At 41.7% G+C, this 25,413-nt stretch overlaps 1 protein-coding gene across 9 annotated transcripts in view; it reads right to left on the bottom strand.

Moving 5' to 3' along the window:
• The window catches only part of Znf385b (zinc finger protein 385B), a 352,707-nt gene that overhangs the window by 115,551 nt on the left and 211,743 nt on the right, over window positions 1-25,413 (bottom strand). Inside the window, exon 1 of one of the 9 annotated variants that reach the window (XM_075984776.1) lies at window positions 20,018-20,038. The exons of the other annotated variants lie outside the window; for them this stretch is intronic. The gene's annotated coding sequence lies outside the window, so the exon portion shown is untranslated. Of the gene's footprint in view, window positions 1-20,017; window positions 20,039-25,413 lie in introns of those variants that run through there. 9 annotated transcript variants of the gene reach the window in all.

Raw genomic sequence — 25,413 nt, 5'->3', positions numbered from 1 at the left:
AGCTTAGGCTTCTTATTAAAAACAAACTCTTATATCTTAATTTAACCCATTTCTATTAATCTATGTATTGCCACGAGACTTGTGGTTTACCGGTAAGGTTCTCTGGCATCTGTCTTCTTTGTTAGCTACATGGTATCTCCCGGACTCCGCTTACTCTCTCTCTCTCTGTATCTCTTCCAGTCTGGCTATATTCTGCTAAGCTATTGGCCAAAGAAGCTTTATTAATTCACCAATAAAAGCAACACAAACACAGAAGCACGTCCCATATCACCTTACCATCATTGTTTCATTTCAAGAAAATTTCTTAATGATAGCTTCAAACATTCTTCCTATCAGATAACAGCAGTCAAGGAAAAACTTGGCTATGAAAATTTATTAAAACAGTAGAAAGCGAGTATTATCACCAACTACTTGGGAAAGCTCCATACCACCCCGGAATCTTTCAGAACTCTCCGTGAGATGAAATGCAGGCTCCCCAGAGGTGGATGGTCTCTGGTTCCGTATGACCAGGATTATTGGCAAATACCCAAATCATACTCCAGTGATCCTGAAATCAGAGTGCAGATTCTTTTTCTCTTCTAAGCTAACTCCAGTTCCAATCAAGAGTACATAATACTGAGCTGATCACTATTAGAGAGATAAATCTCATAGTGAAACATGAGATCTCTAATAACATACACCAAAATTACAGGTGGCCACAGTTCATTCCCTCTGTGCGGTCTAGCACTGCATTCTCTAATTGTGAAGAAGTGGGATCAGTTTTAAAAGCAATCTCTGTCCATGGTTGTCAGTGTTTTTCTAGCAAAGCGTGTGGCAGCTGGTCTGGAGGTCAGTTATAATTACTAATCTCTCGGGCGAAAATCCAGTTAATTTCAAGTTTTATTGAAATGTTCAAGACTGTAGGAAATTTTACTCAGAAAAATCTCTAAGTTCCTTTGCAACAGAAATTTGGATGACTGTATGTAAATATTTTAATATATTACTAGGCATCTTTTACAGCATGGAAAATAACCAATAAAATAATAATTCAGTGGTTTGTGTAAATAGCAGTTCTTTATTAAAATAAGTAAATCAAGAAAAACTGACAGATGCTTACATCTTCAAAGGTTTTCTTGGGCTAATTGTTTAATTCTCATAAAATTGAAAGTGATATATACATATATATAATTATATATTCTCTATTCTTCATATTAAGATGTCAAGTAGCAGGTTGGAGAAATGGCTCAGTGTGAGTCAGCAGAGTGCTTGCTATACAAACATGAGGGCATATAAAACATGGCATGGTACCTTGCACCTACAATCCCAGTGTTGGGGAGGCAGAGGCAGGAGGATGTCCAGAGTTCACTGGTCTGCTAGACTAGTCAAAGTGATGAGCTTAGGTTCTGGTGACAGGCTCAAAATACATGGTAGATGGTGATTGAGAAAGACCCTTGATGTTAACCTGTGGCTTCCATATGAACACCACACACACACACACACACACACACACACACACACACACACACAATGTACATGCACACATACTATCAACATGCAAACATAAAAACCACACACACACAAAATGAATGCAAGAATTCAGTAAGTTTTTAATAGGTTTTCTATACTTCAGAGCTTATTCATTATATACTTATACATTATTATAGGCTAGACATCTTAGGTATTGATTAACTTCCTTAACTGGCAACCATACTCGGATGCAGAAAGGATTGTACATATGCATCCATAATGTTCATAGGTATGCATACTGCACAAACCATGCACTTACAATCTTTATTTTGCACCTACCCTGATCTAAGCCCTGTGTTCATCCTGAGAAAGACGTGACTGACATCCTTGCTTTTGAGAATTTAGCTGGAGGCTGGTCAGATGGCTCAGCAGTAAATCTGCTTGAACAGATCCACGGAACTAAGGTTAAAGGTGATAGGTTTGGAGATACACACCCATAACCCCAAGTCGTTAACTGCAGAATGGGAGGCAGAGACAAGAGAATTGCCTAGGGTCATGATCCCGAGGGGGTTGCAGATTAAATAGCTATATTATGATTTATCAACAGTAGCAAAATTATAGTTATGAAGTAGCAACAAAAATAATTTCATGTTGGGGGTCACCACAGCATGAGGAACTGCATCAAAAGGTTGTAGCGTTAGAAAGGCTGCGACCTACTAGTCTAGAAGCTTTCAGGCCAGCGTGTTTGGAGTACTTAACATAGTGGAAACAACAAAAGACTCCATGCCTCAACAAGGTGGGAAGAGAAAAGGAGCCCTAAAAGCAGTTCCCTGACCTCTACCTGCACTCTGCAGAATATGTGCCCCTCTAGTAATGATACCTTTCAAAACCAAAGAGCCGAGAAACAGAATACACAATGAGTTTCAGCAACAGAACAATTACAAAGAAAAGTAAGCTGAAGGGACACTCGTCCTGCCCTCCACATTAAGACTTTGAGAAGATATGTGTGCAGGTATGTACAGTCCCTTTGGGACTACTTCTAAAGTGAGGAGACAAATTTTATGTCATAATTCGTCTCACTCAAGCACATGTTCATATATGTCCTGCCCTGACTCTAACAAACCTTTTCTACTAAACGCGTTAGTAATTCTCAGTCAAGAACAGAACTGACTACCTGCCCTATTCAGTTGGAAGTGGTTTTTAAATTTTCCCTCCTTCCTTTCTCCCTTCCCTTCCCTCCCTCCCTCCCTCCCTCCCTCCCTCCCTCCCTCCCTCCCTCCCTCCCTCCCTCCCTCCCTTCTGTCATTCCTTTCTCCCTTCCCTCTCCCTTCCCTCTCCCTCCCTCCTTCCCTTCGGACTTCCGAAGTCACTGGACTGTTCCTAAAGTCTCAAAGTCACCCTGGCCCTTGCCTGTTTGCTCAGCAGTTCCCGGAACAGAGGCAATGACTTTATGTGATTATGCACTTTGCCTCCAGTAAGGTAAGTGTTGGTTTGGTCTCGTTTCTCCTCGCTGAGGAAAATGCATGGCTTCCTGAGTCAAAGTTTAATCAAAAATAATTATCCAAAACAGAGTTCTTTCGTTGTTCATCCATAAACATGGGCACACACTAAACTAGGAATGGATAAAATTCCATAATCACCTCTCTCGGATGGGAACCAGGACTGATGTGCAAGACACAGCGAACTGTATGTTGCCGGTCTGCCTTTGTATGCACATTTAATGAATCGCAAATCTGGCCGTATTAGGAGGAAACTTCCCATCACGCCAGGCTACATAAGATGAAGGGACTACAGGCTCCTATGCCGAGTTTGTGGAACCAAACTACTAGAGAAATAAGTATTTTCATAGAGGCCAAACCCAGAGCAATGTGTCTAAAACCCGAAAACAATAATTTGACTTTTTTTGCTTCCCAAACTTCAAGCAGAGAGTTCTTTGTCCTTTTATGGTTTGTTTCTTGGATAACAATTTTCGCCTGCATTCAGGACTATCAGTTACTGACTTTCTGGTGTGAGATAAAAATGACAATTCCAAAGTCAGTTTCTTTTATTAGTAAAGACTAAATAATCCCAAACCAATGGAATCAAGATAATGATAAATAAATAATAGTAACAAATGTAAGAACTCACTGGCTTGCTGAAATTGTAACTGGTACAAGTTATTAAGCACCGGCCAGTCCCTTGCTGTTTAAAACCACTGCTGGAGCAGGCATGAAACCATCCTGGACACGTATATGGACGAGGAAAAGTGAGACAGAGACAGGTGCTAACGTAACCAGAGGCTCACACCTGAATAAAATACACTGTGAATTTTATAAATGTTACAAACTTGTAAATAAACTCAGCCACAGTCAGTCTGTCATTTATACTATTTGAATTAGATTTTATTATTAAGTCCCATAGAATGTATAAATTTGGTTTCCGAGTTACGTTTACTCAAACAGGACTTGGTCTGTACGTAGGGATAAAAGTCAGTGATTTTGAACTCTCTTCTATACAGCACATACTTTTCTAAGTGGTCCCTGTGTACGCTATGATTGAGTTTTCATCACAGCGCTATGAAGCACGCTCAGTTATTTCTATGTCACAGAGGAGACCGAGAGGACTCCAGTAAGCTAAGAAACTTGCCTCCTTCCTGTTAATAAGTGACAGAACTTGAACGGAAACCAAACTTGAGTGGCTCTTGAATCAAATTCCAGCTCATATTGATCTAATGTGGTTTAAACACCCATAGGCCTAGAATAGAATCTCAGTGTCTATTAACTATTAGCTCTGAGACCTCGGGCAAACCAGGGAACTTCTCCAAACTTCAATTTTCTGATGTTGTACCACAAAGAAAATGAAACAATCCAAACATTCTTGCAAAGGTTACTGTGAGGATTCAGGGTCTAATGTAGGAAAACTGTAGAGTACCCTAAAACACCACGTCTCACACCATTGTATCTTAACAGTTTGCAAATTCCTAAAGCCTCTGTGCGATCACAAAATGAACTAAACCAGAGGTTTCATCAGAGAAAGAAGCCATGGGGGCAGTCTTCTCCTTTAGTGCCACTGAAGGTTTTGACAGGTTGCCCGGGATGGCCCAGGACAAGTTCCACACTACATATTTGTGCTCCCTTCAAGCTGTACATTGACAGGCAGACACCATATAATTTCACTGCACAAATGACACATGAGAACGCAATGAAGATTATATTCTTCGTCCTCCCTGTCCATCCTTCTCCCCATCTCCTCCACCCCTCTACATACATGAGAAGTTAGATATCTGCAAGTCAGGAAGAGAGTCCTCCCCAGACATGAAATCCCTTAGGACCTTGGTCCTGAGTTTCTGAGTCTCCCTAAGTGTAAGAAATAAATGTTAAGCAACTCTTAAGTATTTTTCTATGGCAGCCCAGGCAGATTAATATAACGGGTATCATGTTCACCCCTCATGCTGCCAATGTCACCCAAAGAGCAGGGCTAACTAAGTAAGCCCTGTCCAGCTGCCAGCTGGGTAGCAGTGCGGGCCGATAAATCACACGAGAAGCTGACAAGCTGGGGTTGTGTCCTGCGGAATGTAAGAACGTCCTAGGCAAGGTTAGCATGAATGGGGCTCAGTCTAAAACAGCTGCAATTCATCAGGTTCGTATAAATACTTTCAGGAAAGCATTCATATTAAACAAGAAAAATGGGAATAGGTCAATACAGGGGAGGCTCCACACCTGTTATTAAAATGATAAAAGGTTTAAACAAAATCCATACAAAGAATAAACAACAGAGAAATTCAGGTTAATAAAATTACAGTTGAGTTAACTGAACATACAAAAGAATTCCTAAGTTAAATCTAAGTACCATGGTTCTCTCAGTTTCTTTTGGCTTGCACTGAAACTTTGCTCCTCTTGGGTTGGTCCACTGATGCTTCCTGAGCTAGCTGGAAAACTAGCTGAAGAAGATGAATGTAAAAGTATGCTTTCAGAACTGGCTTCTGAAACTTCTTTTTGTTAGGGTGAAGAGAAAGCTTATTTCTCAGGAGTCACGTTCATTGACGAACATAATAGGTTTCAAATGCAAATGTATTTGCCTAGGAAGGCATATTCAAAATTCTCAATAATTACAAATCCACGTTAAAGTCTCTGTATTTTCCTTTTTCATTCCTGATCATTGTCTTCTATATGCTTTAAAGAGCACATTTGGCAAGTATTTATTGGACACAAGACACTACTCCAGCTACTTACAGCAAAAACTCCTGGTTGTTTTGCCAATCTGCATGAAACCAGAAATATAAGATAGGAAATTGTATCCTGGCTACAAAATATCTTTACGTTTCTTTGCAGTTAGTTAGAATCACATGACTAGTTTCTGGCCAACAAGCTATGAGTAGAAAGGATCAGAGCTTCCAGGTCATGCCCTTAGAAGGGAGCATACTTCCTATAGATAATGTCCAACTCTGGAGTATAGGACTAGTTGTGAGTAGAGAGCGCAGTACAGAAATGAAGGTAACAAATACCCATACAGAACGATGCAGTAGTCTGGGTGTCCAATACCTGCCACATCATTCCTGGATTACTGATGAGACAGAAGGGCATCTTGAGAGAGCCTCTGTATACTTGAGCTGCTTGCACAGTAACAGAACTGTATTTTCATCAAAAGTAGATTTTACAAATTTGTAATAAGGGACCACTATCTGAATTTTACTAGTGAATTTAATCATGGAGGTATGACAGACAGCAAGTGGTGACGACAGGAGTCTTCCTGCTATATCTTTCTTATACTAACAGACAGAAAATTACTAATTTATAAGACAACAGAGTTGTGCTACTTTCTAATCCCTGATCTATTAATCTCAGAGGACTGTAGAACAGTCTCAGCGTCCTTGGATTAGAATCAGGCTACAGACCTTTCTTTTTCTAGTAAAGAGTTAGACAGCTACCAACACCCCTAAAATGTAGCCCTTATAAAATGCTCTGTTAAGGAAATTGGGAAGAACATATGCTGCTTCTGGACTGTGAAATGGTGGGTTAGTGAGATTGCTTTAACATTCAGACAAATACACAAGAAATAACGGCAGGGCAGAGGGTTCTCATGTATATTTTACTCTTTTATTATTATCCTTAGGGTTCCCTTTAAGTCCTGAGCAGATGGCAGGGGAAAAGCTTGACAACTGGAGCGTCTACTCAAATGCATCCATTAGAGATAATGCCTCAAAATGCACAGTGGGTTTACAATGTGTGTCAATTCTACATAGCCATCCATCAATTGATCTATCTACCATCTATCTATCTACCCATCCATTTATCCATCTAACACTCACCTACCCATCCATCCATCCTTCTATCCATTGACTTCTCTATCTACCATCTATTCATCTATCTACCCTCGAGTATTTTAAACCGGGTCTCACTAAGTAGCCTTCGTGGCATAGAACTTGGTATATAGATCAGGTTGGCCTGTAACTCACAAGACATGTCTGCCTCTGCCTCCCAAATTTTGAGATTAAAGACCACCAAATCGGGCTCAAATGACCTACATTTTAAAGTTAAACTTATAATTTTAAGTTTATCGGAAATCAAGGATAATGATGAGCACTCACACACGCATTGCATGGTTTTCTCTGTTGTTACTATGTTATATGACTGTGGTACATTTGTTGACATTAAGAAACTAATTTGATATAGTACTCCCTTTAATCAGGGGATAAGTCCTACGACCTGCAGTGGCAACAGAAACTGGATAACAGGGAAAGCTTTTGCTCAGTGCTCTTTTCATTATAACTAAGTACTTGTCACCTGTTATGGCTCTAGTGTCTACAGTTTGATGGCAACAGCCATATTAGACACATTTTTCTTCTTTAAAATTTCATGCTCATGAAATTTATTCTTACTACAGATCTTAGCATGTGATGTTAAAATGTTTTCCTTATCAATGCAAGAACTACAGTTCACTTGAAGGAAGAATTTAGGCTTCTCACTGGCAGATCTGAACTCCTGAGACAATCACTCCCGCATTTTGGGTCTATCATTAAGAGCCGTAAGAATTCCATGAACACAGGTGAATACCCAGTCCACAGCAGATACGATAACTAAGATAACTGCAGGGTAACAGTAGCTGAGGGGCTTATATAGCAGGGATCTGAAGGACCGAGGGATGATTGACACCCTGGGTGGGAGGCTGGGATGGCGCCTGGCGGCAGATACCCTACTTCTCAGGATGGTAGGCATTTAAAACTAACCCACTGTTTATTCATGGCACTTCCATTTAACATTTTCAAACTAGAGCCGAACAGAATCAAGATGTAAAAGCAAAATTTCAGATGGAGTAGAGCTATTGAATTTGCAGTGCAGACGCAACCATGTCCAACACTTTCACGTTGGAACCTGACATTGTCGTCTCCAAAGTTCGTGCTCGAGAACCATGGAGTCACCTCTGTCTCTCGTCTTTTTCTCTCTCACACAGATCACTCTAATGTTTTAAGTAATTTTATGCTGTACTTCTTCCACAGCTCTCTCGAGCCACATATGGCTGCACATAGCCAGAAGCTACAAGTTGCCCGCACTCGCTACAACATATTGTTTTGACAAATGTATAGCATGTGGATTAGTTAATTCTAAAAAAGAAATTATTGTCAATCATTCCTACTATCCAAATCTTGGCCTTGACTCAGGGCTTGCGAGCTGCAATCCATTCCTGTCCAGTTGTTCTCATCTTGCTTCCTTAGACTTTTTTCTACTTTGGGCAGTTCTCAGTTGTTCATGTTCTAAACTGTGGTCTTAAAAAGTATTTGTCTGGTATTTTATAAATGTTCCTCAGTCTAGATTTGTCTAACACCTTCTCACAGTGGGATTGGAGTGGTGACATTTTGAGAGCAGAGCAGAGGGGTCACGTGTCCTTTCCGTTACCTGACAGAAAAGGGCTATGTGACAACAAAATGACCCATCAACCTGTTCTCCAAGGATGCCTGATACCGTTCTGCTGGAGAATATATTAGAAATCTAGATTTGGGTATTTAATGTGCTTTGTGTTATTGGAATATGAGCTGAAATCCATTAATTTCCTGGCCCTACAAGTTAGTTTTAAAATTGACAACATTTTGAGTATTAGCACCAGTAACCTCCATGTCTGTATGTCTGCATTAAAATACAGTCAATTTATTTAGAAATGTATATTAAGGAATACACACACACACAGACACACACACACACACATATATATATATATATATACATACTTAAAATAATGATAAAATAATGTTAGCTATAGAACCATAAAACGAATTCTCTAATCACGATAATGACTTGTTTGTATTCTAGGGTGCTAGATCTTGCAAAATTTACTGATGAAAATGCTATGGTATCTGAAAGGCTTTCTGGATGGAACTTAAAAGAGAGAGCGTATGGCCTCCTCCACAGTGTCCTCCAGTCTGCAGCTTGGCATAGGGAAGTAATGACAGGCATCTGAAGTTTCAAAGATCATACTTTGGTCCATGGCCATTCCACCCCGAAGGAACCCATCTTGTCTCATTGCAGAAACCCATACTTCCTAACTGTTGGATATAAAGACTTGCATCACCATACCAGGCTCCTCTGTTACAGCAACATGCTAAAATGTCTTACATAGGCTATATATATATATATATATATATATATATATATATATATATGTGTGTGTGTGTGTGTGTGTGTGTGTGTGTGTGTGTGTGAGAGAGAGAGAGAGAGAGAGAGAGAGAGAGAGAGATACTAGCAGTCAGTGTTGATACATAAATTGATAGTCAACAACAAAGGAAAATATACAAATACCAAATATAGACATGATTTACAATCAGGTAAATAGAAAAATGAAAGGATTCACCCTCAGTTTGAGCTCTTTCCTTTGTTTTCACTATAAGCACCTCAAACTTTAGAACTGGCATCAACGAGGTTTCAGCAGTGAAACCTCCTGACAGCCTACCCTTGGACCCATGTCACTATAAGCTTTCTCTATTAGCTAGAGTGAGCAGCCATTAAACCACACATTAATCCACAGATCCCTCTGCCTCCTCTGTTACACATTCGTCTTCACAGCGCATCTGTTATTCATCCAGCAGCCTTCCACATGGCAGGCCCCACACCAAAGCTTACGGTCCAGTGGAAAGAACAGAAAACGTCGGCAATTACAGCAGAGTAAAGTCTCTTAACCCCAGCACTAAAGAGATTGGGAACCATGGGATTCAATGTTTTGATGGGCTATATACCGCAGAGTATCTATTGACCCCACTATCCTCTGCCTACCTGGTCTACTACTACTAGATGGTCTACCACCAGGATCACATCAATGCTATTCAATCACAAAAGAGAGCATCTTTAGATTCTGCCTAAGGCCACAGGGAGAAAGCATCTTCTCCTACTCTCTGCTTCTCATTTCACTGGAGCTGACACAAGGAAGTGCATGGCATAGAAAAGGAGCCTCTAACAACAGGGGCCGTGGATAGGCCCAGTTCTAGAGGAGGTAACTTTCACAGGCTTGAAAGTTGAGAAAAATTAGCATATGAATTGTATGTTCATATGTATTTTCTGTGCACATTTAAAGGTCCCTAAGCATGTGCATATACTGAATTCATAACAAGAGCAATTTATCCGAGGGACTAAACATGGCCAAGAAGACATGGAGTGTGGAGGGAGGCATGTGAGGAAAGTCTTAAAAGGTGTATAAGCCTACAGAGGAATGAAGATGCCTATTTATTACACAAGAGCCTGTGATCTCAGGTGTGGAAGGTTTAAGGATGGAGTTCAGTTTTTGAGTGTGTTCAATATGGGTTGCCTGCGGGACGGTCAGGTGTAGCTGCCCGACAGTAAGTTGGGCTTTGGTTTCTGAGACAGCAGCATGACTCAGGCCATCTATATATAGAAGCCATACGTGTGGATGGAGTGACCTGGGGAAAGGGGAAAGCTTGGAGGAGGAGCACATGGATCTGACAGTGACGAAGTGGACAGAGGTGAGGCGAACCAGGGTGATCCTGATGTCACAGAGGGCAGATGAGGTGAGCGTCATAAACACAGCATAAAGGTCAGGTAAGATGAGGAGAGAGGCATGTCCACTGGAATTGGGAAACGGGAAGATGTCGCAGATGCTGCTGACTGGTGTGTGTTGGGTGGCCGCCAGCTTCCAGGGGGCTGCAGGGAATGCGACGAGATCCAGGGAAGAGACTTCTAAGAAACCTGGCCAAGATATTGGAATTATAATGCTCAGGGCAGGATAACAACGACATCCAATGAAAAACTCAAAATCGGCATGAGTTATGGCTTCTGGCTAAACTGTGGACACTGCCCACAGGCTGTACTTGAGCCTGGCCCTCTGAGTCTCCTGGGTATTTTTATGAACTTACCTCATGCAGTTGCTGAACCTAAGCACACTGCATTGCTTTGCCTTTCACAGTAGAGCACGTGATTTAGAGCAGCCCACGGTTCCTATTTACTTGTCTACCGTGTGTCTTCAGAACAAAGAGCTAACATTAGCAATACCTGAGCCACTCGGAACTCACCTTATAGGGCTCCTTTTTTATCAACAGAATGATCCCAACGGTTTAAATGTGAGAACTCATGAGAACAGACCATTTTATCGGGGTCTAAAACTGTATTTCCATTAAGCACATTTAGGAAGAGGAGGAGCTCTCAGTATGAGGCCTGGCGGCCTTGGAAGAATCAGCTCACGAGGGATGAAGGTGGAAAGGGATGCTGGAGACGCGCCCTTTCTTTTCACCTTGTACATTCAGTGAATTAGGAGGAATGGCTTCCCTGACAACTTGCTCCTTCTCTGCTGCTCCATAGCTACTGCTATCTCCTCCCTCTTCTCTCTCTCGTGCCTATGGAACAGACCTCTGGCAGGGTTCCTTGTTCTAAGGGCCGCCATGAAGCCTTTGCAGACGATGCTTCTGGAACACATATACACAACAGTTAAAAACCCTACTCAGAACAGTGTCATGGCTTCTCAGAAAAGCCCATCTCCTTACATCAGATAAAGGCTTTCTGTGTGTCCAGTCAGTCCTTGAATACATCAGTTCACACTGATATATTCCACTATAGCCCTGGGGACTGCTTGAAGGTCTTGGGCCTTGTGCTGACTCTCCCTCACTTGGCTCTTTTTCTGAAGAAAGCAGATCCAACCCTGATTCCAGCATCTCCCTTTTAAAGCCTCTATAGACTTCCTCTTCCTCAACTAAGCTCAAGGAATATATCGACTCTTCTTTGGGTACCCAAAATGTATCTCACACAGCTTACACAGGTTCAGATATACTTTTCATTTTGTGTTCGTTTTTACAGATGCTTATCCTATTAAGCCTTCAGCTCTTGAAAACGGGGGCTGCACTGTCTAATCTTGTGCCTCTCAAAAAACGTATCGGAGGACAGCAAGGACATGGCATTTCACATGGCCACTGCCTATTGTGAACTCAGTCAGCAGCTATCGAGTGAATTCAGTCTAAGGCTGGATTGTTCATTCTGAGGAGACAAGGCTCAAAGGAGTTAAATCACACAACCGAGGTCATCCATTTAGTGACAAAATGAGGAAAGTGTTATAGATGCTGCCTGACTTTAAACTAGAACTTTTAGTGCTAAACGCAGTCATCACCACACTGTGTGTGTGTGTGTGTGTGTGTGTGAGAGAGAGAGAGAGAGAGAGAGAGAGAGAGAGAGAGAGAGAGAGAGAGAAAGGAGTGTGTGTGTGAGAGAGTGAGAGAGAGAAAGAGAGAGAGAGAGAGAGAAAGGAGTGTGTGTGTGTGTGTGAGAGAGAGAGAGAGAGAGAAAGGAGTGTGTGTGTGTGTGTGTGTGTGTGTGTGTGTGTGTGTGAGAGAGAGAGAGAGAGAGAGAGAGAGAGAGAGAGAGAGAGAGAGAGAGAGACAGACAGAGAATGAGGAGAGGGAGGTTGTGCATATGTATATGTATGTTCAATAAGTAGAAGCCAGAGGAAAGCTTTATAGGTAGCTCCTCAGAAGCCACCAATATTTGATTTCTTTATTAACTTAGAGATGAAGTCTTTCACTGGTCTAGAACTCACCAAGTGACTAGGCTGACCAGCCAGAGAACCCCAGGAATTCTCTCGTCTCCATCTTTATAACGCTATGAATGGTAACAATCATTGCAACCATGGGCCACCACACCTTATTTTAACATGGGCACTAAGGTTCCCATGCTGGCAAAGCAAGTACTTTACTGACTGATCTCTCTTCCTTTCTCACCCCAGGGCATCTATTTGAAAGCAAGGTACCCAGAACATATGCAGAGAGTTTGTGGGTTTGTTTCAAAAAATTTTCAAGCTTAGATATTTAAGTAAATACTTGATGAGGAGCCATGAATTCTTTCTCGCTGAGATAAAAGAGGACTTGATTTTGTTTTAAGTGGCAGATTATTTTATTCATTCTTACTTTCATCTCTAGTCCTTACCCCTTTCCCCTGGCTGACCGCATCACTTAGCTTTTCCTTATATTATTTTCAAAGGAGTTCAAAATCTCAGAAATACAAGTTGAAGTCAAACCAAAACATTGTCACATTCCTGTTGGCAGAGGAAAGAGCTCTCTCAGATTAAGAATTTCCTCTAAGTATTTCAGATTCAACAATCATAGTAGGTTAAGAGTCTAGTTTGTCAGGGCCATTTACAGGTAAGAATACAAAAAGAGAATAGGGCTAACGAGGTGGCTCAGCAGATAATGTCACAGCCTTTGCTGCCAAGCCTGATGATCTGAGTTTGATGTGCAGGAACCACATGATATGAGAAGAGACTCCTTTAAGTTGTCCCCTACCCTCCACACATGTGCCCTGGCACATACATGTCATAATCAAATGCTGGCACAAAACACTGAAATCATGAATAAGCAAAACAATTTTTAAAGAGAGAGAGAGGGAATAATGAATGCTAGAGCCTTCCTGGAAGCAGACAATCAGATTGACTTACAGGAGTGGACTATGTCTGTATTAGGTCATATGAATCTACTCTATTATCTATTAATAACTGTGAAAGACATCTAGCTTGTCTTTTATATTCATGTTCACAAATAAAACAGATGACTGACAAACATACTTTATTTGGGGTGCTTTAGTAACCCTTAGTATGTGATTTCAGACTCCAAAGAGCCCATGAAGGCATTCACCAAAGCTACATGCAGAGATCCGGTTAGATGGAAGCCTATTTATGTTTAGGCAAGAGAAACAAAAAACAAACTCCCCCAAGCAGCTGAAGCTTTTGAATCTAAGTTTACCATGCCCATGTTCTTCAGATAGCACAGCCTACCATCCCCACAAAGCACAGGAAGAAAAGACTAAGAGACTTCTCTAGCTCCAGGCTTCTTTTAAGTCTTCATCTCAACGGTGGATTCAGGGCACTAAGAAATTTCCAACTTCCCTTTCCCTAATAATTTCAGCCTGTTTCTAAATCTATGAAGCAGAGCAAGCTTGCAGCCCCTTTAGATTTTCCCCAATGATCAGCCAGCCTTTTTATATTCTGTAGGAGTCAAGGGCACGTGGCTATGAATTGTGACTTCCCAAAGCGAGATTCTGCCAATGTCTGCTTCTAATGTCCCTCAGAAAGGTAAGGCTAGCTCTGCAGCATCAGAGTGTATGATACATGCACGTCCTGCCCTGCTGGGGCCGATTTTCATTGCAAATGGAAGTTCCTGGACAGGTGTATTTCTCTTACCTCCACCTCGAACATCTTACCAGTCATGACCTAGTCCTCTGCGTACATCCAGGTCAGTAGGGATGCAGGAGACAGTCCCTGACTCGTGTCACGCTCGCCCACCATAATGGCTGATACCATTTTCCAACTTAGTCTTCCTCCTGGGAAGGAGCCCAGGGCCACAGAGAGCACACATTCATCACCTGTCACAGTCCAGTGATCCTCTTGAGCAGACACACTGGGCTAGGAAAATTGGTTTGACAGCCCCGAGGTCAGCTGCCTAATGACTGAAGACCTTCCCTTAGCAGCTTCCGGTGTGACAATGCACCGTTTTCTGCATGGACACTGTTCCTCACACACTATCAACAATGATGAATCTGGGGAAAAGGAATGCAGGGCCAACCTTGAGAACTATACCACAGAAGGAAAAATGCCCCAAAGGGACAGTAACAAAAAACCCAGGCCAGCCCACCAGAGACTCCTGCATTAGCCTTTGTCTTAGGGTTTCAGACACCCATGTTTGTGAGACCCTCCACCTCCAGCTTCTGGTAATTTTCCTGCATTGGTCTTAATTTTTAAAGCCAATGTCTGCCATCCAGAACAATTTCATGTGTAAATAAGAAAGTTATGGTATCTTTGGCTTTAAATCCTTGTTACTTGTTTGTTATTTTCTCAAAGTCAATGCCAGGGGATAAAAATCATCACCATGGTCTAGCTACACAGTGGCAATGTGGAATAACACAGACTCAGCGCTGACCCATGACTCAGTTTCTACCTATATGAGCAGAAAGCCAGAGAGCACATGATCCACCTTCCAGACCATTCTCCCATCACATATAAACCACAGATGTATCTTATCTCATAGGGAAAAAGAGCAAAAACATAAGGGAAAGAGAACAAAGGAAGCCAGGAAAGGAGACACTGCCTCTCCTGATTGGGCCCTTGGGAAACAGTCCCTTTGATCCACACCTCTTCCTTATCCTCTGGAGAGATATCTTCCTAGAGGGTCTTAGAGTTTAGACAGAAACCACAGGCATACTACACCCGACTGGTACCATGGTCAAAAGAAGGGATGTCAATGAGACACGGCCACTTTAGTCACTAGAGGATGACGAGACTGGGGGAAATGGTCCATGTTCTTGAGACATGTCTCATGGAGAGCTGCGCAGCAGGCCACGCTGGGAAGAGACGCGCCACCGCGATGTTATTGCTCATCGCCAGCTTGGACCTACGGTTGATCTCCTGATTTTTCCTTTTGTGGGGAAAATCTAATTATAGGTAGATATTCAGCTCAGTGCTCATTAAACTGTCATCACAAAGAATTACACAGGGACATTTTAGCATGCTGTACTGAGAAGTATATGTTTAAAGGGGTTTAATGGCCCTGTTGTTTGACAGTGTAACTTTGTGTATGTGTGCAACCTTGGAGACGTCGAACTTCTCTGATCTCTCCTGGCCCGCCTTATGATGGGGCAGCCGTTACAGACATCAGAAGGTGTTTATTTCAAAGGTTACGAAGACTTGGGGGCTACAGACCCTAAAGCGAGACCACTATGGTAGGAACGCACGTCCCACACCTCTTGAGAACTTAGGCAAGAGAAGCAAACCCTCTTACGGCCCCGAATGCTCCTATGTCAGATGGGGGCTGTGTTTAGCCTTCATTTCCCATCGCCATAACAGACTATGTGTACACGGAACTTAAGCCAAGTGCCTGGAAGCTGGCACTTTAACAACACTTTCCTACCCATCCTACCAGAGACTGGCGTTTCCGTCCTTTTCCTCTCCAGAATGTGGGAGTGCTCAATGAATAGCAATTTTATGTCTTCTTTCAACGTTCCCTTCCTACTCCTCGTCTGAGGATTTTACACACTGGTGCTCTATGTATATTATCTGTTTAGCTTTCCATTTAGACGAATGCTTTGTTTGACTCGCATTGACTCACGGTGACTGATGGCAGAAACGGTTCTATAAAGAAAAGGTTAAACGAGACCTTAGAGATTTTCTAATTATCCACTACTAATTACAAGATAAAGTATCTTAGCTCCAGAGTGACTCATTTCCTCCAACCCCCCCAACCCCACCCCATCTGAATATTAATTGTGTTTATGTATACATTTATACTAGCATCCACATACGCAAAATCAAACTCGTAGAAATTTTCATTATAACCATAAGAAATCCTTTTATGCTGTGGTTTAAAACCCTCTCACTGTGTATTTTCTCTGCTTCCATGTCCCTTTCTTTTTGGTGTTATTTGTAGAATATGGTTTCAAAATGAAAATTTCTTTTCGATTTCTCAGTGGTCCTCACATCAAGCAAAAATGCTTCTATTAGGACATATCCCACTTTGGGTGGAATTTATTCTTTATTGAACATCAAAAAATAGAGGCGATGGAGAGAAACCAGTGGGAGGCAGGGCTTTCTTGAATGACTTTGTGTACTAGCGAGTTATTTCTATAAAGTCATTGCGTGCTAATGAAACGGCAACTTGCTTTCTTCTAAGAAGGCTAATCTCAAAGCACCTTCAGAGTGTGCTACCAAAACGGAGACCTCCAAACCTGGTGAAGCTGCAGGGTGGGGAGGGGAGCCATGACAGCCTCCTGTCATGATTGGCACCATCGCCTGTGTTCTCCAGTTCACTAACGGTCTTTCCCTCCCGGACTGGCTTAATGGGATGGACCCACCTACATCAGCCGACTTCTCACTGACAGATAAACTAAGGTAGAGCCTCTCCGAGATTCACCCAGGGTCAGAAGTGTGGGCTAACCTCTGTCCCTCTCCAGAAACCGTGCCACAAGGTCACCTGGATGCTAGGGGCTTTCAGACCCAGGGACTCCAAGTATCATTTCCATTCCCTTTCCCTGAGTGAAAAAATAGGTTCGCAGTCTGTTCTGTGGTTCAGAGTGTTGTCCACAGCAATCAGACAGGTGCCCTAGGATTTTAATTTAGGCTTTTTCAAAAGCCGCACCTGGAGACTTGTGCACAATCGCTTCACGAAGGATAGAGAGGTTCAAATTACAGCAAAAGGAAGGCTGAGCTCAGGACTCCCAGACCTCTCCCCCTTTCCACCATCTTCTGGACAGCGCATGAGCCTAGGCTGGAAAGCCATGAAGGCCTCTCAGTACCCTCTTCCTCCGCTTGTTCACACAAGCAAACATGTCTGCCTTCTAAGACGTATACATAGATAACTGCTCTCTTTACTAACTCACAAGAACAGCAGTGGCCGCAGCAAGTTAAGTTTTTACGAAAGGATGGCTTCAATACCCACTCGGCCAGCCCCGCGCAGAACCTTCCACATGGCTCGCAGTACACTAATTTACAAGCTGGGAGTAGAAGTCTGGCGTTGTGATTCACCCCTATCGTTTCTGCACTGGCGGCAAACTCCACCCTAGGAAATGCATATGTAGCAACTGGGAAACAGAACACTGGAGAAGATACAGCATAGTATCTTTGAATAATACACATTTTCTTTTTCCATTCGTGTATGTGTGTGTGTGTGTGTGTGCATGCGTGCGTGTGTATGTGGCATGCACGTAACAATGTCTGTCTGTCTGTCCGCATGTGTGGGCACACACTCCTGTGCAGGTGCACAACCATGTGACGGTCTGAGATAGACAGGAATCATCCTTGAACGTTCTTCCACCGGATTCAGTAAGGCTGGTCTCCGTTAAACCCAGAGCTTGCCAATGCTGGTGAGCCTCACTAGCTGCTTCCTCTGGGGATCCCTTATCAACCTTTGAAGATTGGAATTCTTGGCCGGCTGCCCTGCTAACCTGGCATTTACTTGGGTTCAGGGGATTTGAACTCCGGTCCTCAGCCTTCTTCACCAAGCTGCTCATCACAGAGCCATCTTCCCAGCTCAGGAAACCAACTTTGGCAGAAACAGATATTCTACAAGAACTCTTTTGCAATTGTGTTCTGTGATTTCATAGTCCCGATGGAGTTACTGCATTATTTAATTATTAATTATTAACAGGAAAAAAAACCCCCATGGACCTGAAGTGTGTTAGCGCTACCTGAAAGATGTACTTCTGAACTGCTTACTGAAGAACCCGGGCAATCCAAACGATCAAATATTTGGTTCTTTTTTGCCATCCTTTATAACAGCAGACCCTAAGGGCTTCCTAATCCTTTGCTCAACCTTCTGTGAAGGATCTGACTCGTGAGCGCCGTGACTGCTAATGTGAGCTTTCCTGGCTTTGTGTATTAAATGTATTATATGAAGATACTGTCAGGAGAGCAGACAAAGGAATAACTGCTCTACGATTCAAGAAAATCTCCCCAAATATTAATATTGCTTTCAATTATGATAAGCAAGAATTACTAGCTATCGCTGAAAACGAAAACCTGGTTCGAGGCAAGAAATGTTTTTTTTTTTTTTAAAAAATCTCGAATAAACACAGAAACATAACAGAAAATAGCCTTCAGAAATTACAAATGAGAAAGAAAATTACAGTATCAGAAAAGGAGTCTAGTCTATTGATTTGTGCTGTGCTTGCTGAGTCTTTCAGATATTTTCTATTTAGATGCCTTTTCCTTACTAATAATTACCAGCAGTAATAGTATCCTTAACATGATTGCTACGGGCAACTAAGGAATGCTGAGAGTGGAAAAAATTAGCTTTCCTCAAGGGAACGTCCTCAAATTGTTTAGTCAAGCCCCACGGTCAGCCCTGAAATCATACACATACAAGAAATTTTATACAGATTGAGAAAACTATATTCATATACATATCTGGGATTACACACATCTATCTATGTAGAGCAATAATTAAGAAACAGAGGTCAAGGATTTTAGAGAGAGCAAGGGGTGGTGGTTCGTGGGACTATTATGTAATTATTGTATACAATGTGATTATATAATGCAATTTCTAAATATTAAAGTGAAGCAGTTTCATGAAAAAAGTGAATAGATAAGTGGTAAAAAGTTATTTTTGAAAAAAAATCTACCTTGAATATGTATTATCAAATCTCCATATATGTTTCTAAATTGAAGAAATTCTCATTAGCAAACCTTCCCTAAAATTACTGATGGAAAATAAACTCTCATTTATTGCAAATCTACAAAAATTCTGAGTCATTTAACTTTTATACATGCAAATACACACGACTGTTTAAATACTCGAAAGCACTCTCAATAGATAAACTAGCTCTCAAGGGTTGCTGGAAACTCAAGTGTCAAGCAGGCAATTTTCTCCCCGTGATTATTAATGAGAAAAGCTGGATTCTACAAACACATCAACGACCACTGACATTTTCAGAGATCATTCTCCTACTTTATTATTTACCCCATCTTTGCCATAACTAGGGTGATCAGGAAATTTATCATCCAAACCAGGACGGTTTAGTGACCGGAGGGAGGCTGTCAGTAGACACAGACGAGGAGAGTTCTGAGTGCAATGCCCTACGTGGCCACCATAGTAAGAGCTGTCCTCTAATCAATCTGCCACTGTTAAGTAAGAAGGGTGAGTATGTAGCCACCTTCTCCAGTTTCAGGGCCATAAATAATGATGGAAAGGGTGGAGGTTTGGGGAAGCAAATACATCTATTTCTTTCATCTTTACCAAAGAAGAGCAAGCCCAGAGGTAGAGATGACCGAAGAAACTAAGATCAATTACTAAGGAGAAACAAAGGTTACAAAGACAATAATGTTCAACACCGGTCCCTGATGACTTGCTGTGAGCCTGCTTTGGCTTCCCTTCTAGAGCCCGTCGTTAACTAGTAACAGCTGGTTGAGATTAGTTGTTTTCTATTGCTATTAAGCAGCTTTCATTTCAGCCTCGTTGGCGCTCATGAAAGACAGTCCAAATAAGCCTTGGGATGAGAGGCGGTTCACCCTACCAGGCTCCACTCATGAATAAATACTCCAGCAATTTGAAAGGGTGCAGCGTGAGCAGAAGGTAGCGATGCTAGACTAACCATTGTCAGGTCAATCCCATCCATACCATAATACCTACTGTTTTGGGAGGGCCGGGAAGAGACTGTCCGCCACTATTGATTTCTAGTCTTCTCTGTGACAACCTATAGCTAAACCCCAGTTCTGGGTCTAAGTGACAGAAAACGACAACCAAACACATGACTCCAGCCAGCAAACGGCAGCTGGCCTGAGGCTGACTCAGTTACTAAATCTGCCCTCGCTGCTGTAAGCCCATTGTAAGCTGGGGTTATTTTTGACATTAGGATTTTTGAAGCTAGTTCAGATAACGAGGTGTCTCATTGCTAAAACATGCTCACGAGGAGGACAACAATGTGCTACCAAACCACGACACAAAGCCATTGTCTAAGGGTGATGGAGGCGAATTCTAGCCACAGGTTAGAAAAGACTGGAAGAGTTTAACGATATGATGGAGCAAAGTTTTCAGGCGAATGGGACAAATGCCCATAAAAAGATAAAAGTTGGACTGGATTATCTCCACTTAAAAATCACCCAATAGAAAATTTAAATTGAAAAAAAGAAAACCCAAAACCAAAATCATTACATTTTTTTTTCATTTTTCATTACATTTTTTTAGCCTGAAATTTAGTAACATTCTAAGGAAAACTATCTGTAGGCATTTGATCTTTTTGCTGTTACCTCCCAAACAAAGATTGGCTTTTCTAATGAAATGTTTCTTATGGTCTGACTAATTTGAATCATTAGGCCTCTGTTGGGGTAGGCAGGGCGGTCACTGTGAATTGCTTGCCAACTCTACCAACCTTGAGATATTCCTGTCGGGCAGGCCTGAAAGCTACATCTTCTGTATGTGCCTGCCCTCTGGTTCTAGACACACTTTAGGTCACACCAATTAAGAAGAAAAGCATCGTTTCACAAGGATGAAAGTGGGGTGCAAGGCCCTGGCTGGGGTGCAGCGAGTTATAGAGTGTAGGGTAGAGATACTTCCCAGTGGAAACAGCAGCTAACAGCAGTCTATTTCCGTGAGAGAACTTCAGGGAACTAAAGGTTTATAATGATTTTTTTTTTTGCAATCTCAACTACTCTGCAAGGCATTCAATATGTTCTAATAAGTCCCTTCTTGAATTAGTAATACAGATTTGTTCTCTACAGTTGATCCCTAAACAGTAGAGTATCCTTAAAACCAGGGTAGTTTGTCTTTCTCTGTCCCACCAGCCAGCTCCCAAATAATGATATGGAGACTTATTAATTATGAAAGCTTGGCCATTAGCTTAGGCTCATCTCACTAGCTCTTATAACTTAAATTAACCCATTTCTATTAATGTACATTCTATCACACGGCGTTACCTCTCTTCCATCTTGCACCTGCTGTTTCCTCTTTGTGTCTCCTGTGCACCAAGATTCTTCCTCTTCTTCCTTTCTTTCCCTGGAAATTCTATTTATACCTTCTGGCTAGCTATTGGCTGACCCGCTTTTTATTACACCAATCACTGCAACACATTTTCACACAGTGCACAACTATCCCACAACAAACCAGAATACAAAGTCATGTGGTCTCTTATGAAAATTTCTTCTAAGAGTGTATTCTCCCCCACCCTTTGTCCTAAAACTTATCTTCCTCTAGTAGTTTAGCAAATTGCTAATGCATCACTTGGCACCCCATATGTCTTTCTTCCCCAGGTCTCCTGCTGTTGATCTGAAAGATACTGAATGATTCAGGTTGGTATGTTCTGGAGCATTGACTTGGCCATTCTCACAAAACCCACCTTGCTCACATAACCTGAATGCAGGTCATACCATTTTCTGCAACTTGCAGACTTAGTTATCTTCTGATGTAACAAAAGCTAGATGTGGAAACAAAATTCCCCACCATGGCCTTCTTTAAGGTGGCCCTGAAGATTCAGGTTGACATCCAGTGTTTGTATGTACTGTAGCCAAGTCATGGACCCATATGTAACATTGTTAGAAAGATACAAGACATTCCATAATGTCATGCTCAACTCTGCCACTAAAGAGAAATGAAATATTCTTAAGTGTGATTGTGATAGGCACTGAAATGGACATAAAATGGGAATCTTAGACAGTACCTGAGTACAAAATATGCATTTATAACTTAATAGAAAGCATCTTAAAAATATAGCACTTAAAGAACTGGCTTCCTGTAGAAGATTCTGCTCAGAGCCTTCAGAATGGGCAACCACAAAGATCTTGAAGGACCGCTTGATCTCTCTCTCTTAAATCTACCAAATCTTCATTGTGCTGATCAGTATCTGTCCTAGAATACTGCATGACCAATCACCACAATCAGTGCCTCTGAGCACTCAAAAGATCTTGTAGTTCAATAGATAACAAGCCTCAGCGAACTTACTCAATGCTCTGCTCATGCTCTCCCCAGGCCAAGACAAGGAGTTGAACTTACCCCAGAAGCCCCCACTTTTTGTCTTTCGTGTTTGGTTGGCAATAGCTCTACTACCCCTTTGCCTGGAAGGAAAATGCTAGTATCTAACAGCCTCTTTTCTCCTTTTACTTTCTTCATTCCCTGCAGTCCAAGCAGCCAGTGTTCTCGATATGTTTTTCTCAAGAACTTAGTCTCCAGGATGAAAGTTTTCTCTGCCTTGGTTCTGACTGAGCTGTCTAAAGGCCAAATTTCTGAGTCAGAATGAGATAACCTCTAATTTAAGCAGGAAGATCTTTGAGGCACACCTTTAATCATTTCTGGTAAAAAAAAAGTCTTCTGAGCTTTTAAAATGTTTAAATTTCAGCAAAGTGTACCACAGCCACACCCTCTATATCTTTTCTTCCCATGTCACAGTTTCATGAGTAGACTTTGAATTCTGAACAGTTGGTGATCTGAATGGGCTGAGACTTTCCCAAACAACCAAGCCCTAGTTCCTTCTTTGTTTAATAGTTTACTATGAATTTCTCTCCTCTAACATTGCACTCAAAGCAGTAACAGAAACAGAACACGTTTTGCTTGAAAATTCCCATTACCCTCAAAAGTCCTGTCTTCTAAGTCACCAACAGGGTCAACTCCAGTAGGCTCTTGGCCAGTGTGGAACAAGGATCTGTATGCTTCCCGTTTCCAAGAACAAGACTGTGCTCCCAACAATGTACATAAGTTTTATTTTTACTGAGTCTGTTCACATAAACTCCGTTTTTTCCCCAAGGTCCTACCAGGTTCTCCTCAAATTCTAGTTCTTAAACTCTTCCTAGACTACATTTTATCAAGGCAGCACCCTACCCTACCCTAGCATGGCAGCACTCTATCCTAGCATGCCAGCACCCTACCTACCCTATCATGGAAGCACCCTACCCTTGCATGGCAGCACCCTACCCTAGCATGGCAGCACCCCACCCTAGCATGGCAGCACCCTACCCTAGCATGGCAGCACCCCACCCTAGCATGGCAGCACCCCACCCTAGCATGGCAGCACCCTACCCTATCATGGAAGCACCCTACCCTATCATGGAAGCACCCTACCCTAGCATGGCAGCACCCCACCCTACCCAGTCTGTCGCTTTAGAAATGTGCTGTTGCCCGTGGAAGTTAACAACCATAATTTAAAAATTTTTACGGTTGGTTTAGCGTCATCTTGTATTAAAAGGTCCAGTAACACTTTTAAACAGTTCAGTGGTGCCAAAACTAATGAAGCAGACACTGCTTTGATGACTTTTATGATTTTTAGCCTGATATGAGGCCAGTGCTGAAAATGCTAGATGTATCGTGTTGCAGCGTTAGCTCCACAAACTCATGAAACCATGTTGCCCTTATCCCTTCTATTCATTTCCCTGTGGTCATCACAGAGATGGTTACCACACAACCTATGCACTGAGATGGTAACAATTATTCAAGAATACTATTAATACAAATCATTTCCTAATACCATCTACATGTATTTTTTAATGTAACCTGGAACTTATCAAGAGACCAAAATACAGTATCTGTTATAGTCATGTCATATAGTCGTGAACAACAACAAAAATACATTATTGCTTATTCCATAGGCTTTCCCCCCTTGACTTCATTTTCAAGTTCTAAGTTCTAAGCGACCAAGGGCAAAATTCACCACATAGAAAAAGCTCCAAAAAGATTAATTCAACTGCTCACAATGTGAAGAAATAGAAATCTTCACAAGAATTCAAGATCTGAAAAAGAATAAATCCCGTAAAAAAAAAAGTTAGCAGAAAGAAACACCAATAGTTGCCATGGTAACTGCAGTGCATTCTGTTGCAACCTAGGATGTGGTTAGTAAAATCTGAATTAGATTTTTGAGCATGAAGACATAGCTAATAAATTCAAAGTCTGAAGAACTCTAAAATATTTAGAAAATTTAAAACAATTTCAGGAGGAAAATATAAAAACATAGCTAACTTACAGTTCATTCCAATGAGCTTGTGCCTCCTCTGCAGTTGGTGGGGGCAGTTGTTCATGGGCTTTTGCACATGATCTGAAATCATGTACAAACAACTGTACCCTGATCCACAACATGAGATAGCAGTTTGAGGGCTAACCCTAAGCAGCAGCTTCATAGGATTTAGAATCACCTAGGAGACACACTTTTGGATGTGGTTGTATGGGGTCTTCTAAAGAGGTTTAAAAGGACCCACCCTGCATATGGCAGCATCAATTCATGGGCAGAGACCAACGACCAAATAAAAAAGGAGAAAGCCAGCCAAATACCAGCATTCATCTCTCTCGACTTAACGGTGGACACAATGTGACCTTTACTTGACCTTCCTGTTGGCCCAGATAGAGTTGTTCTGGCCAGTAGGCCTTTTCTGCTGTGATGGACAGAAGCCACAACAAACCCCCATCCTCAAATTTGTTTCTGTTGGGCATTTGACACTGCAATGAGATATGTAGCTAACTCCTGTGGGGATTGCTCTTTTCTTCCATGATTAATGTTCATACCTACTACCTTTGGGACTCATGTTCCGTGTTCTGCCATCTCCCCCTCATGGCATGGTTCACATGCTCTATGTTTAGACTTACACACCTAAAACACACAAGAGACTTTCTTCTATGTGTAAATCACTTAGTAGATATGAATATGTCACAGATGAAGTCATCTACCACAGCCCAAATCTACAGTAGTCTATGTTACCTACAGATTACACTTTGTAGGTATCAGGGTATGCACATATGATGTAACAAAATAATGAATCTCATAGCACATTATCATAGTTCTGAACCTGGATTCTGAAAACACTATTAATCTATGACAAATAAAATCAATCTTATCATAGCAAATGTCAGATATTCATGTAGTTTCTAATACCTAAGATGTTTGGCACATTGAAAAATTAGCATTGCTATTACTGTTCATCCTCTGAAAATAAAGGTATTGGTTTTCAACATGAAGGAACTTCATTTTGAAAGACGAGGAATTTTATAGTTACTATTTTCCGACATTTTGCTTCATTTTTAATTAACAGAGGAAACACAATTGTATTGTGACG

The sequence above is a fragment of the Microtus pennsylvanicus genome, chromosome 9, assembly GCF_037038515.1.
Source record: "Microtus pennsylvanicus isolate mMicPen1 chromosome 9, mMicPen1.hap1, whole genome shotgun sequence".
Lineage (NCBI taxonomy): Eukaryota > Metazoa > Chordata > Mammalia > Rodentia > Cricetidae > Microtus > Microtus pennsylvanicus.
The sequence above is the reverse complement of the archived record's forward strand: the minus strand, read 5'-3'. Positions and strand labels throughout refer to the sequence as shown.